Here is a 12,546-nt window from a genome sequence, read left to right as displayed (position 1 = left end):
GGGTTTTTTTTAAATTGATACATCTGAACAAATTAAAATCTGCTACACATGTAAGAGGTTATTACTCATTTGTGGATCATCGTCCAGCAACACGCAAACGAATGGAATGTCATGTGCATTGTTTTCGCATAAAATGCCAAAATTGACTTATTTCTATTTAATTTTGAAACGTTTTCAAGATAACACAAATGCAAAATCGAACATTAAAAATATTGGTGTCTAAAATATTTAGATAGACATCATAATTAAGTCAAGGTCGTCAATGTACACGCCGTACTTGTGAAGTTTGCAAGGCATGCAAGTTAATTATACTCATTTGATCAATAGACGAAGTGAGTTTGGATTTGTTTCTTTTTTTCCCCCACACGAAATAACCCTTTTTTCGTTGTGGGAGGAAATGTTTAGTTGTAAATGATATGTCACATTTAAACGCTTTGATAGATTTCCGTTTATCGAATCGATCCAAGACCAGATCAATCGGATAACGGTAGTGTTTTACATAGGCTACATCTAGTCCATATTACTCGATTAAAGATTATTTAACGATTTTCTAGTCTGAGGATTTAATTTGTTTTGTTTTGAAATCTCATGAAATCTGAAGGTATGAGTTGTAAGGTACTAAAATGCTTTAAAGGTTTTACAGAAATCAAAAATATACAGAGGTATTAAATGCAGAATGATCAATGCACTAATACATGTCTGCTATGAATTAGATGCAGTTAAGTGCAAACCTTGGGTTCAATGCAGAATCGCGGGAAATATAGGCGTGAATTATTTGCGTTATAAAATATGATTGCGGAATATTAAATTAAAGTCAGATAACTCCGCATTCAGAGAGACAGCACTCAGTCCCGAATTTATTTATCACATTTTTCTACTGGGCCTGCAGCGCTGGACACTTTGGGGATGTCAGCCTTTTAAATCCGTGGGCTTTTGGAAACGCTTTTTAGTTCGTTTTCAATGACGGTGTCCAAGAAAGAAGGGATCGATAAAATTCCTGAGGTAAAACAATCTTAAGTTTTTTTTTGGTTTCTAACTAAAGTTGAACAATTTAACATTTGAAAATGTAACATTGTATACTCTTCATTTTGCGCTTCTTTTGCATGGGTGCGGGAATTGTCCAGGATAGAAAGTGAAATTTCTGCTGTTAAGTAATAGGAAATGGTGTATATATTTCTGTGTTTATAAACAATGGGCCGAACCCGGGAGGAGATGATGGTCAGCATGCTGTCAAAGTGATGACCTTTTAAGCCCCAGAGGGCGCCAGGCGTGTTCATCGTATACATTTCCCTTCAACAGAGAGAGAGAGAAAAAAAGATCTGCTACATTGTGTACAAAATTAATCCCTAAAATCAAATTACAAAGACCTAGAGAATAAAGGATTGATAGAGCGGAAGATGAAACGCAGGTAATGGACGAATTACTTTTTAACGTGTTGAAATTGTATCTAAAAATAATCCTTATCAGTTTAACACTTAATTTTTTTTAGAAAGCAACGTTATAAGAATGCGTTCATTCAAACGGTTAATGGATTGAGGAACGTGGGTGAACATTTTAAGAAGTAGGTCTTAACCATGAAAATGAGTGAGATTTTAATTGGTTTGGATCGTGATAGCTATTGGGCAAAATGTTTATTATTGTAAAAGTTTGATCGTTTCTGAGCTATTTTACTACTTTTCATAGAATGAACAAAGTCTAGCAGGTTGAACCGTAACTTGGAGATTGTTGTTGGAAGTTCAAATCGATCGATAATTGATATGGAAAATCGTTTCGTCTTCCCACTATTATTTAGTTTATTTACTGAATATAGGAAAATGTAGATCTGTGCATTGTTCATTGCAGATCGACGGTGTATGGCTTATTTTCGGCTTTCGAACAAGGTACTAAGATTTTGTCTTTAAAAATACTTAACACGCGCCTTTGGCAAATAGCCCTCAAGGGGGAGTGAGGGTTATCGAGGTGTCTCGAGCATGGGTCCCTAACATTTAAGCTGCACTGATGGGCTGATATGGAGCAATCAGAGAGTCCCAGAGAGAGAGAGAGAGAGAGGGAGGGAGGGAGGGAGGGAGGGAGAGAGAGAGAAAGAGAGAGCCAGTGATGGACAAGGGGCGAATTGAGGGCTACTGGCGGCCACCGTACACAGAGACCCTGATAGAGACCTCCCAATGCACAGCAACATGGAACGGAAAGAGGGAGGAATAGAGTGCGTGAGAAAGGGACAGAAAGAACATATGTTACTACAATTCTTCTTTATCTCGCCCAGTCTTATTAGATCCTCCAGTCCAGCTCTGAATAAAGTGCCTTCGATTTCCCCCCCCAGATAAGTGGTGATCTCCTGATTTTCTCATAACGATTAACATCCTTAGTGTCTTCTTCGATAGCGACTATTAAGGGTGAGGGACAGAAGAGAACAACATAAGAAGTAGGGTTTGCCAGCGATTGAGAACTATCTCAAATAAAATCAGCTCCCGCGACGACCACGCGTTATTTAAGTTTAAATACAATCAAGGATATAGACACAAACATTAAAATAGAGGAAAAGTGTAATTTAGATTGCTGTTGCAAAGTCACGTCAGTGGATCAGATATCACTCAATCAATACAGGTAGTAAAAAAAGTGGTTAATAAGGAAGCGACGGGCTAGATTTTTTATTTGTAACCTCACGTGTTACCTTTGATCGTAATTATTCTGTTTTAATTCTTTCTTGAGTGGACCAACTGTATGTATTAAAAAATAAGTGAATTATTATTTTTCTCGGTTCGCCGTTTCCATTTGTTGTGTTATATTCCTGAAATTATTGAAGTAGCAAATACAAACTCCCGCTTGCAATCAAGAAACTGGGACTTTTTTTTGTATATCGACTATTTTAGCACTTGCATTGACACAGCGGCTGCACGCACATACAGACATTTTTTAATTTTTTTTTAAAAGACGATCCCGGTGTCCAGTTTGGATCCCCCGGTGGAGGGACCTTTGTAGATAGTGTTTGTTTCGTTTTAGTGAACCCGAGTTTGTGAGAATGAATGTATGCTTGTGTGAGAAAGGGAGTATTAATCACTCCACTGCCCTAATTATGCCCCCCCCCCCACAAATGCACTTCACCCCAACCCCATTTCTCCCACTAGTGTTAAATCAGAGGGCGATTGTTCAACTGTGTGTGTGTGTGTGTGTGTGTGTGTACGCGCGCGCGCTCCTGTGTGTGTGTGTCTTTGTCTTTGTCCCAATACGGGACTGGAAGCTGTGTTATGTTGTCTTGTGTTTGTGGCTGTGTGTATGTCTGGGCATGACATGTTCTCTCTTTTCCTCCCTCTCTCCCCTCTCTCTCTCTCTCTGGCTCCGTGTGTGTCTGAGTGTCTGTTGTGGGTCAGGGACTGAGGTTGATGACTTTCCCATTATCGCCCACCGTGGCTTCAACTTCAAAGCGTCAAGTCCAATCTTTTGAATGTTGATCACCTCGCTAATTACACCTTCCCGTCGTGCATCGGTAATGAAGACACATGCGCACTCAACTTAATCAGCCATTTTTTACAGGGCAAAATAATTAGCAGAATAAAGATATATCGGATTTTCATTTCCAGTTTCCCTTTTCCGTTTGCGGTCGCAGCGGCGGCGAGAGTGCTCACCCGGGCCGGCCCAAAGGACCCACTTTCTTCTGGCCTGGGATCCTTTCTTGAATTGTAAAAGCAATCGGGGCCAGTGGATGTGAGAATAATTAATGTCATTATACAAAAAATAAAGAAGAAGAAGCTGCTGCGAGGGAAAATAGTAAGTTGCACTTTATTCAGCGGTAAAGCCAGTGTTATGTCGAGAACCCAAGGAGCCGCGTTATCGATTCGCACTCTTTATCATTACAGACTTGGCTGGATATTTCTCTCTCTCTCTCTCTCGCAAAACAGAGAACATTGTTTAGAAAACGCGATTTAAATCGGCTCTCTCTCTCTCTCCGGAGAGAACGGGTACCTGGTGTTTACACAAGTGCGTTCGTGTGACTTTTGAGACGTGTAGATATACATCAGAGACAGACCGGGCTGTCAGCTTGCCTCGCCTCCCCTGTGAAACTATTTCCAGACATAACTTGCTCATTCTTTGGGGGCTCTGAGCAGCAGTTTCGGGTCCGAGAGAGACAAGGAGGCAGACAGAAAAGGTGGCGAGGCTGTCCAAGAGCCGCACTTTTCTGTCTTCCAGCGTTGAACTGTTCATTTTATTCCTGCCGTCTTTCCAAACAAAAAGAACAGATATACAGTAGCGGTTAGAACAAACACCGAGTTGGTTCTATTATTAACAAAACCTGTCTCATTGTACAAAGAAAATGTTGCAATTTTACCCTACAGACCATCCTCTGGACCTAATCTTCAGTAAAATAATCATTCGCTTTAAACAAAAAGAAAGCATTCCTTCCGAGAGGATCGTGCCCCAGTTTAAACACCAGTTAGTTCTCTTTGTTTTTTTGTTGTTGTTGTTACCTGGCAGTATGTGGGCCGGCTGCTAGACGGCTGAGGGAGCAGGCAGCTCGGGCGAATTGAACTCTTTCAGCCTGGGTCGGAAGGCAGCCGCAGCAGCAGGTTGTGGGTGTTTATTGCAGGCGGATGCTCTCGGGGTGATGAGAATCATGGTGATTATGAAGAGCTTGAAGGCAGACACGCTCCCCTGGTCCCTGGATTAGCCCGTGTGTGTGTGTGTGTGTGGGTCTGACTGTGTGTGTGTGTGCGCGCGCGAGTCTGATTGTGTGTGTGTGTGTGTGTGTGAGAGAGAGAGAGAGAGTCTGATTGTGTGTGTGTGTGTGAGTCTGATTGAATGTGTGTGTGTCTGTGTGTGTGTGTCTGACTGTGTGTGTGCGCCCGTGTGTGTGTGTGTGTGTGTCCGTGTCCTTCTGTCTCCCTCTGTTTCCACTCGCGGCCGCTGCTCTGTCAAAAGCCGAGCTAAACTCTTCGTCCCCAGTTTGTATCGCTCATTATCCGTTTCGATTCATCCCTGTATGCCTCAAGTATCTTTCCTAACAGAATTCGGGATTCCAACCGGCTAAATCCGCGCCTCTGCTCCTTTTGCCTTAACTCCGCTGTGTTCTGTGCTTTTTTGATTATTATTGAAGCTCGTATAGAGTAGCCCTGCCTTTTCGTTCGGGGCAGACTTCTGCGATTGGGACACGACAGTGACACAGGGATCGATCGTTTAAACTCAGAGCTAACGCTGGGTATGTAACGCACTCTCTCCCCTTCATCACTCCAGTAGCAGCTGTGGGCACCAACTAAACAAATCCAACACGAAATCTAGGCTAAAAATAGAGAGGTCCACAAAGAACATGGGTATAGAGCAACGTCGAGTGGAAACGTTTAATTTCCAAGATTCCGGAGAATTGTCCGCAATTTTCGATACGAACACCTCAATCACCTTAAACTGTCACCATCAGAAATAAATACTTTCACTTTCTTTCCTCTAACATCCATAAAGGTCGAAAAGGAATCAAAATACATACACCGCGGCTTAGACGGGGGAGTTGGTCTGCGATACAATCTTTTCTGTACTTCTAAAAGGAACATCCGATGGATTTTGCAGAGGCTGTAAATACAGATCTATGTAGACACACGTACACATGGAGTATGTATATGAACACAGGGACCCGTATAGCGACAGAGGTATTTTGTGCGAATCGGTTTTTGTTTCCCTTTTTTCCCCCCTCTCTTGGACGACGAGACTGAGATTGTTTTTCAGTAAATTAAAGGAGCCAAGCAAGTAACATTTTCAATTTTCTATACTAATAGATGTACTTTGGTGTACACATAATCCCTTTTGTTATGTTTATCTAGTCAATGACCTTAGTAAAATCTTTTAAGGCTTGTAACAATAGTTGGAAATACAGTAGGGTAACTTATTAAACGTTGTTCATTTTGGAATGATTAACAATGAGATTTGTATAGATTATTATCATGCCGTACTGTCATTGACGTTTGCCATGTTTCATCCACAATTAAATTAGAACCTTATCCCTCAATTACGCAGTTAAGCGTTTTACAAAATGGTGCAAGAAACGTCTGTTTTCTGCAATAATTTTCTTTAAATTTTTATTGATATTTTTGAAACCCTGTGCTGCAAAATGGCTAATCAAATAAGAGGGGCTGAGTGAATCAGTTCATATATTCCATAATATTCTCTTGGCACTTTAACCATAAGCTAAAACTTACACAGTGAAATTAGATTACCCACAATAACAGTATTATAGCCTGCGTTGGATGAAAGCAGAACTGAGGTGGCTTTGTTGATTGCAAGGGTTTAATGTTGCATTTCAGAATCTGATGTGGTTTAGTCTCCCTTCCATTAGCTGCAAAAACCCCTGAGGTTTTACAATTATTTCTTAAAGATAATACATTTAACATGGAATTGGTAGGCAGAGGAAAACTCATAAAGGCAAGAAGGAAAGCCCTTAATAACTCTTGAGATTCAGACATGTTCAGCAGTAAGATTGGTTCTGACTTCACCAAGGGTCGACAATGTGTCATTTCCATGAAGCCAAATTGCCCTCACCCCATATGATATTAATGTGCAAATCAATATTTCAGGGATTAAATTTCTCTTCTTCATTTTTTATGGTTTCTACCTCAATAAGTCTCAAGCCTATTAGAACAGGCTTAGTGATTTAAAATCCTTCAATGCAGAATGGATTGTTGCAACCTTTTATTTTAATCTCTTTCTTTTCCAAAGCTAGAAACACTGATTGTGACCCAAGGAATCTGGTCGTCCCTGTCAGCACATGCTCAGTTGTGTATTTGACCCATGATAAGTTGAATGCCTGAGAAAGCTAGATACAGATTGTTGGCAGTTACATACAATATTGTGTTAATCATATAACAATATACATTCTAAATCAATACTTTACTTCCAACTTAACTGTAGAAGCCAAATTATTTGGTGACCATGTAGGATAAATTTTTGGCTAATTTGATGATCAAACATTACAGATTTGAAAACATAACATATAGATTACAAAAACAATGCCTCTGACGATAAGATAGAAACTCTTGAAAAATATTAATTGTTAATTATTAATATGTGTGTTAAATTCAAACTTCTTCCACTTAATTGATTGGCAAAAATATTTTTGATGAGATACATGCTCAGATTATTAATGCTTCCATCGATATCAGAATCAGAATTTATTGTCATGAACAAGTCACAAAATTTGTTTTGCAACAGCATCACAAACATTTATTTTTATTTCACATGAAGAAATTCCTGTTGATGTGAAGGTGATGTCATCAAACTGATTAAGAATTAGCACTGTATCTGCTGGTCACTATTGTTTGAGTCAGATCTATAAGTAGCCTGAATATAATTAGAGACACTGGTCTTCATATTTCAATCCCCAATTCAAGTCATGGTGATGGGTTATTGACAGGTAAAAGCTGGCAACTTAGTCAAGACGTTGCAGCACAATGTCATGATGTTGTTAATTTTGAAATATTTGTCTAGATATTGAAATAATCGGAAACCTTCTGTTAGATTAGGTAAACAAATAGACTTTGTAAACAAATGGACATCCAAAAATACAAGAAAACTTTAGTAAACTCAAAATATTAGCTAAACTTAACAGTGACCAATGTTGAATTTACATGATTTTTGCTAGCATGTTGTAATTAAAATTGCTACTGAGTCAGGTCAGTATATATAATGAACAAAACTTTAAAAAGGAAATTATTTGACCAAAATATTGTTGTCTAACATAAATCTTATCTATTGAATATGGTTTCACATATGTTGTTTATGTCTGTTTGGACCTAAGCATGCTGTAAACCTGAAGGAAGCTTTCGTTATAGCAAGAGAGTGCTATATTCACTGGTATTGAAATGCAGTCATTGTTACACTGGAGTAGTCTTATTACTGCTGCTGGCCCGCTGCTGAATATGCAGGCCTCAACTCAGGAATCAGTGTCAATTTCAAGTGTCTCTCTCTCTCTCTCTCTTATACATATGAACCATTCTATTGAGAGGAAGCACACAATACGTTTTTTTTATTAGAGTGTGAGAAAATAATAAATGTGAAACTATTTTATGATTGCAAACCATCTGGATGAAGCTCAGATGCAGCTGCAACAATCTTTGTACACTGTAGAACATTTTTTCCAGTTCGAGTAAAATGTTCCTTCCTAAAAATGTGGAGCAGACTCGGTCAATTTAGTCTGCAAAAAGAAATGCATATGAGAAAGGACAAAGGCTCCTTAATTCAAGCAAGCTGTCCATTTTCCCTAAAATTCCTTTCTCTTTTGCTTTGAAAAGTTATATCTACTTCACATGTGCTGCTGTTTCGAATGTGTGCCTTTAGAATTATTTTGTACAGATTTTCTGCAAATAATCCTTTTCAACTATATAATCAAATTTGATTCCTATAATCAACTAATTACAATTAAACAATATTTTACATAATATATTGTTACTTTTCCAGTAATTTATATTTCAAGTGCAGACAATTTTGCTGCTTGTATTGCAGAGTCCACAAGCTGTAGTGTGTAACTTTTGAATAATTATACAATGAATAATCACCCTGTGTTAATTGTTGTGGAACATTGTCCTGCACAAGTAAGGCTGTGATTGGAGGTCAGAAATCCTGGCAAAATGGTACAGTTCACATACCCACCACACCAGCAGCTCTTGTGGGTGGAAAGATAAGAAGCTAGTAGGCTTAATGTATTAAGTGTAGGGCCCTTCCGTTTGAGCCTTGGGGCAATTTTTTTTCTCTTTTGAGTTAAAACCCCTGTTTTAGGGTTTAAAACTTGGATGGAGTTCAAGCTAAACGGCGTCTAGGGAAAGTGCATGTGAAAGGTACAACTTTCATGTAATTAGAACTTAATTATATTAACATATGCAAATTGTTAATTTAGAGGCTTGTTGAGTTGGCAGAGATCAGGCAAGCACAATTGCATTATTGTTCTGGAGAAAATAATAGATTTTGAATTGGGTAGAGGAAACACATAACTAGCTATCTAATTTAACTCATACCATGGTAAAAATTTCATTAGTCACCATGGTAACTGAGTTAATTGTGCTGACTAATGTTCAGGGCTGCAGAGTGTCCTAAAAGAAAAGCCTTGTTTGCCTAATCCACCTTACAACGACACTTGTTTGTACATGTTTCCTTTGTATAGGAATTTGCATATGCAAACGAATAGTTTTTCTGTCTCATTTGTCATGGTTCTTTTACTGTGCATCCTCAGACAGTGTGGTGTCAGCCAGTACAGCTACATTCTTTCAAAATTTGTTTCTGATTAATAGACCAGTTTCAGGTTCATTCTATTCAGACCTCAGCAAGAAAAGGTCAATTCTGTTGCTCAAAAGCGTTTCCGCAGTAACTAAAGCTGTTTTTCTTTGACCAATTAAATCACAGCTTAAAAGCAAGTGTAGAGCTTTGCATTGTGAAAATACCTTCACTAATAATCTCTCGAGGTTCTGATAAGAGAATATGAAAAAGGAAGAGATTCTGCTTTTCCAGAATTAATCCTGTTTTTTTTGACAGAAACGTAAACTGATATAATTGCTTTTTCAGTTGGAGAAATGGGGGTTTATAGAAGTGTGAAAGCATCGGAAAAGGATTAGCATTATTTTGCATAATGAAAAGTACTGTTGAATGGCAGAGTGAATGGTTGACTGAGTGACTAAGATGAAAGGAAGATGAAAATGCAGGCTCTTCCCTCCCCACTCCCTAAATGCTCAGCTCACTCTAAAGATGCATTTGTCCAAGTCTTGAGGAAACCAGCATAGTCTCATATTTCAGCAGCTTTATGGAATTCCCTTGGATGCTCTCATCTTGTGAAGTAATATGTATGATAATGGTGAAGCTTGGGCTGATAAACAAAGGTTTGTATACAGGAGAGTTACACGAGTATGCCAGGCATGTCACAAACCAAATATTGACCAGCAATGTCAAGGATGTTCAAGTATTTTCTTTGGTAATTTTTTTTTTGCCAATATAAGTTTAAAAACTAATATTCCAAAGCTATCTCAAGATTAACTAGCCCTAGAGGAAATTCTTTGTTAGCACATCAATTTATGTGGTGATTCATTTTTAATTAATGAATTTAAAACTTCTGTCAAAAATATAATTTCAAGCAAATGACTATCTGTTAAAATGATAATTGAATGTTTGTTTTATTGTCATTTTAAAAGTGAAGATACCATGGGTGCTCCTTTTGGGAACATTAAAGGTGACATATTTCTCTTTCTTCTCTTTGGCTTGGCTTCGCGGACGAAGATTTATGGAGGGGGTAAAAAGTCCACGTCAGCTGCAGGCTCGTTTGTGGCTGACAAGTCCGATGCGGGACAGGCAGACACGGTTGCAGCGGTTGCAGGGGAAAATTGGTTGGTTGGGGTTGGGTGTTGGGTTTTTCCTCCTTTGCCTTTTGTCAGTGAGGTGTGCTCTGCAGTCTTCTTCAAAGGAGGTTGCTGCCCGCCGAACTGTGAGGCGCCAAGATGCACGGTTTGAGGCGATATCAGTCCACTGGAGGTGGTCAATGGGGCAGGCACCAAGAGATTTCTTTAGGCAGTCCTTGTACCTTTTCTTTGGTGCACCTCTGTCACGGTGGCCAGTGGAGAGCTCGCCATATAACACGATCTTGGGAAGGCGATGGTTCCTAGCCCTAGAGGAAATTCTTTGTTAGCACATCAATTTATGTGGTGATTCATTTTTAATTAATAAATTTAAAACTTCTGTCAAAAATATAATTTCAAGCAAATGACTATCTGTTAAAACGATAATTGAATGTTTGTTTTATTGTCATTTTAAAAGTTAAGATACCATGGGTGCTCCTTTTGGGAACATTAGCCCTTAGCTATTTATCCAACTGTTTTTTTTTGTAAGTTTCATATGGATTTAGCTGTAATAAGTAACATTTTCAGGCCCCAAATAATTGTAGACATAGACGGTCAGCTATTGACCTCTATTGTTTGCTCCCAGTTCACAAAACTTCTATATTCACATGTTTGTTATTTGAATAAAGGTCTTGTCAGGTTAATTGTTAATGTGAAGTTACTTAAGCTGAAAGAAAAGTTCAGGGCACTTGAAATACCACAAAGTGAAATCACAATTATTCATCTCAGTATTTTAATTTCTGTATGATTTTTTAAAGCAAAGTGTGACGTATTCTATTTCTGTAAAGATTGGCATATTTTATAATTGTGTTAAACACGTTTAATAAACTGTCATGTGTTGTAATTGGCACATTTCCAGTCTCTGCTGAATTGAATGACAGGCAGGTTAGTAGCTGGCTACAATTTGCCCCTGTTTTGTAGTATAAAGAAGGAATAGCTAAGTGACTTTAAATTGCTGAAATAATAATTTTAACCCTGTTGAAACAATCCAGTAAGTCTGTGGGATAGACTGAACAATTGCAATTAGAACATTCCTTGTTTATTAAAATGGGCTCAACAACTCAATGCAACAAGTTTATTAGTTTTATTTTGATTCCCAAAAATAGCCTTAAACAATCAGCTGCCCCTTCGATGCTGCTAGTTATTTGTTGCATTTAAGCTATCTGTATAAAAAAGTTTTTAAATTAACATGATTTAAAATTTCTCTTTACTGAAGTAGATACAGTATAGTGATCTAAGTTTTTTACATGTGCGATATATTGTATTGGCTATGAAGCAATTGAGTGCATTGGTATACTGACAGAAATTTACAGCTAATATTAATAAACAGTTACAGATATGTGATCCAGATGGAAAATCTGCTTAAATCATATTTTCAACGTTCAAGAGAAAACAGAGATAATCGTTTCAATCTATTTTGCAACAAATATAGACCAATGATTTGTTTCATGAAAGAAAATGAGGAAACAGAATGTCTTTGAAATTGTGATAACATGTCAATTCATTGGATTTAACATTGCATTTACAGAGATGAACAAAAAATATTAATATTGCAAAATTGTGAAGAACTTTAATGATATATTTGACGAGTAGTATTAACTACTGCACAACCAACAATACTGAAAGGAGATCTCACAGAATTGAGAGGGACCATCATAAGTCAATATTTCCTTTAACAAAGATGAACATGTTTTTGAACATTTTTGCTTTAATATTGGGAATATCTCACCATATTTTGTAACGTAAGAGTTATTCATGAATAATTTGGTTCATAATGAAAGATCAAGAATTATAGGAACTTTGTAATAATTTCACCATCTCCTTGGAATACTGCAAGCAGCAAGCCACTCCAGATATGCTAATATTTTGATTAATTGTAGTTTCATGGGAATTGCCCTTCAAAAATGACACTTCATGCCTGTTAATGGATGCAGCTTTCAAGGGCCAATTTACACCTTGTTTACTATCAACAATTTAAAGTTTAAAATAGGTATTGGCTTCTTTACCCATGCAATATTGTTGCTGCAGAAATAAGTGTGTCTGTGTGTGTCTCTATTTAATACAAGACGATAAAAGTTAAATGATATTCAATATATAGAAAGTAAATATATAATGTAACGCAAATGCTTGGGAAGTAATTTCTCTCCAGTAAGATTAAAAGCCCATCATAAGATATGCACAATGTGCATGTACA

General features: G+C 37.8%; 1 protein-coding gene across 1 annotated transcript in view; it reads left to right on the top strand.

Annotated features, from left to right (window-relative positions):
• The first annotated feature begins 4,364 nt into the window (after window positions 1-4,364).
• The window catches only part of zfhx4 (zinc finger homeobox 4), a 267,394-nt gene continuing 259,212 nt past the window's right edge, over window positions 4,365-12,546 (top strand). The window contains exon 1 of the mRNA XM_069921170.1: window positions 4,365-5,191. The gene's annotated coding sequence lies outside the window, so the exon portion shown is untranslated. The remainder of the gene's footprint in view (window positions 5,192-12,546) is intronic.

Source organism: Narcine bancroftii, chromosome 2, assembly GCF_036971445.1.
Source record: "Narcine bancroftii isolate sNarBan1 chromosome 2, sNarBan1.hap1, whole genome shotgun sequence".
Classification (NCBI taxonomy): Eukaryota; Metazoa; Chordata; class Chondrichthyes; order Torpediniformes; family Narcinidae; genus Narcine; species Narcine bancroftii.
Note: the sequence above shows the minus strand (reverse complement) of the source record. Positions and strands in the feature narration are given on the sequence as shown.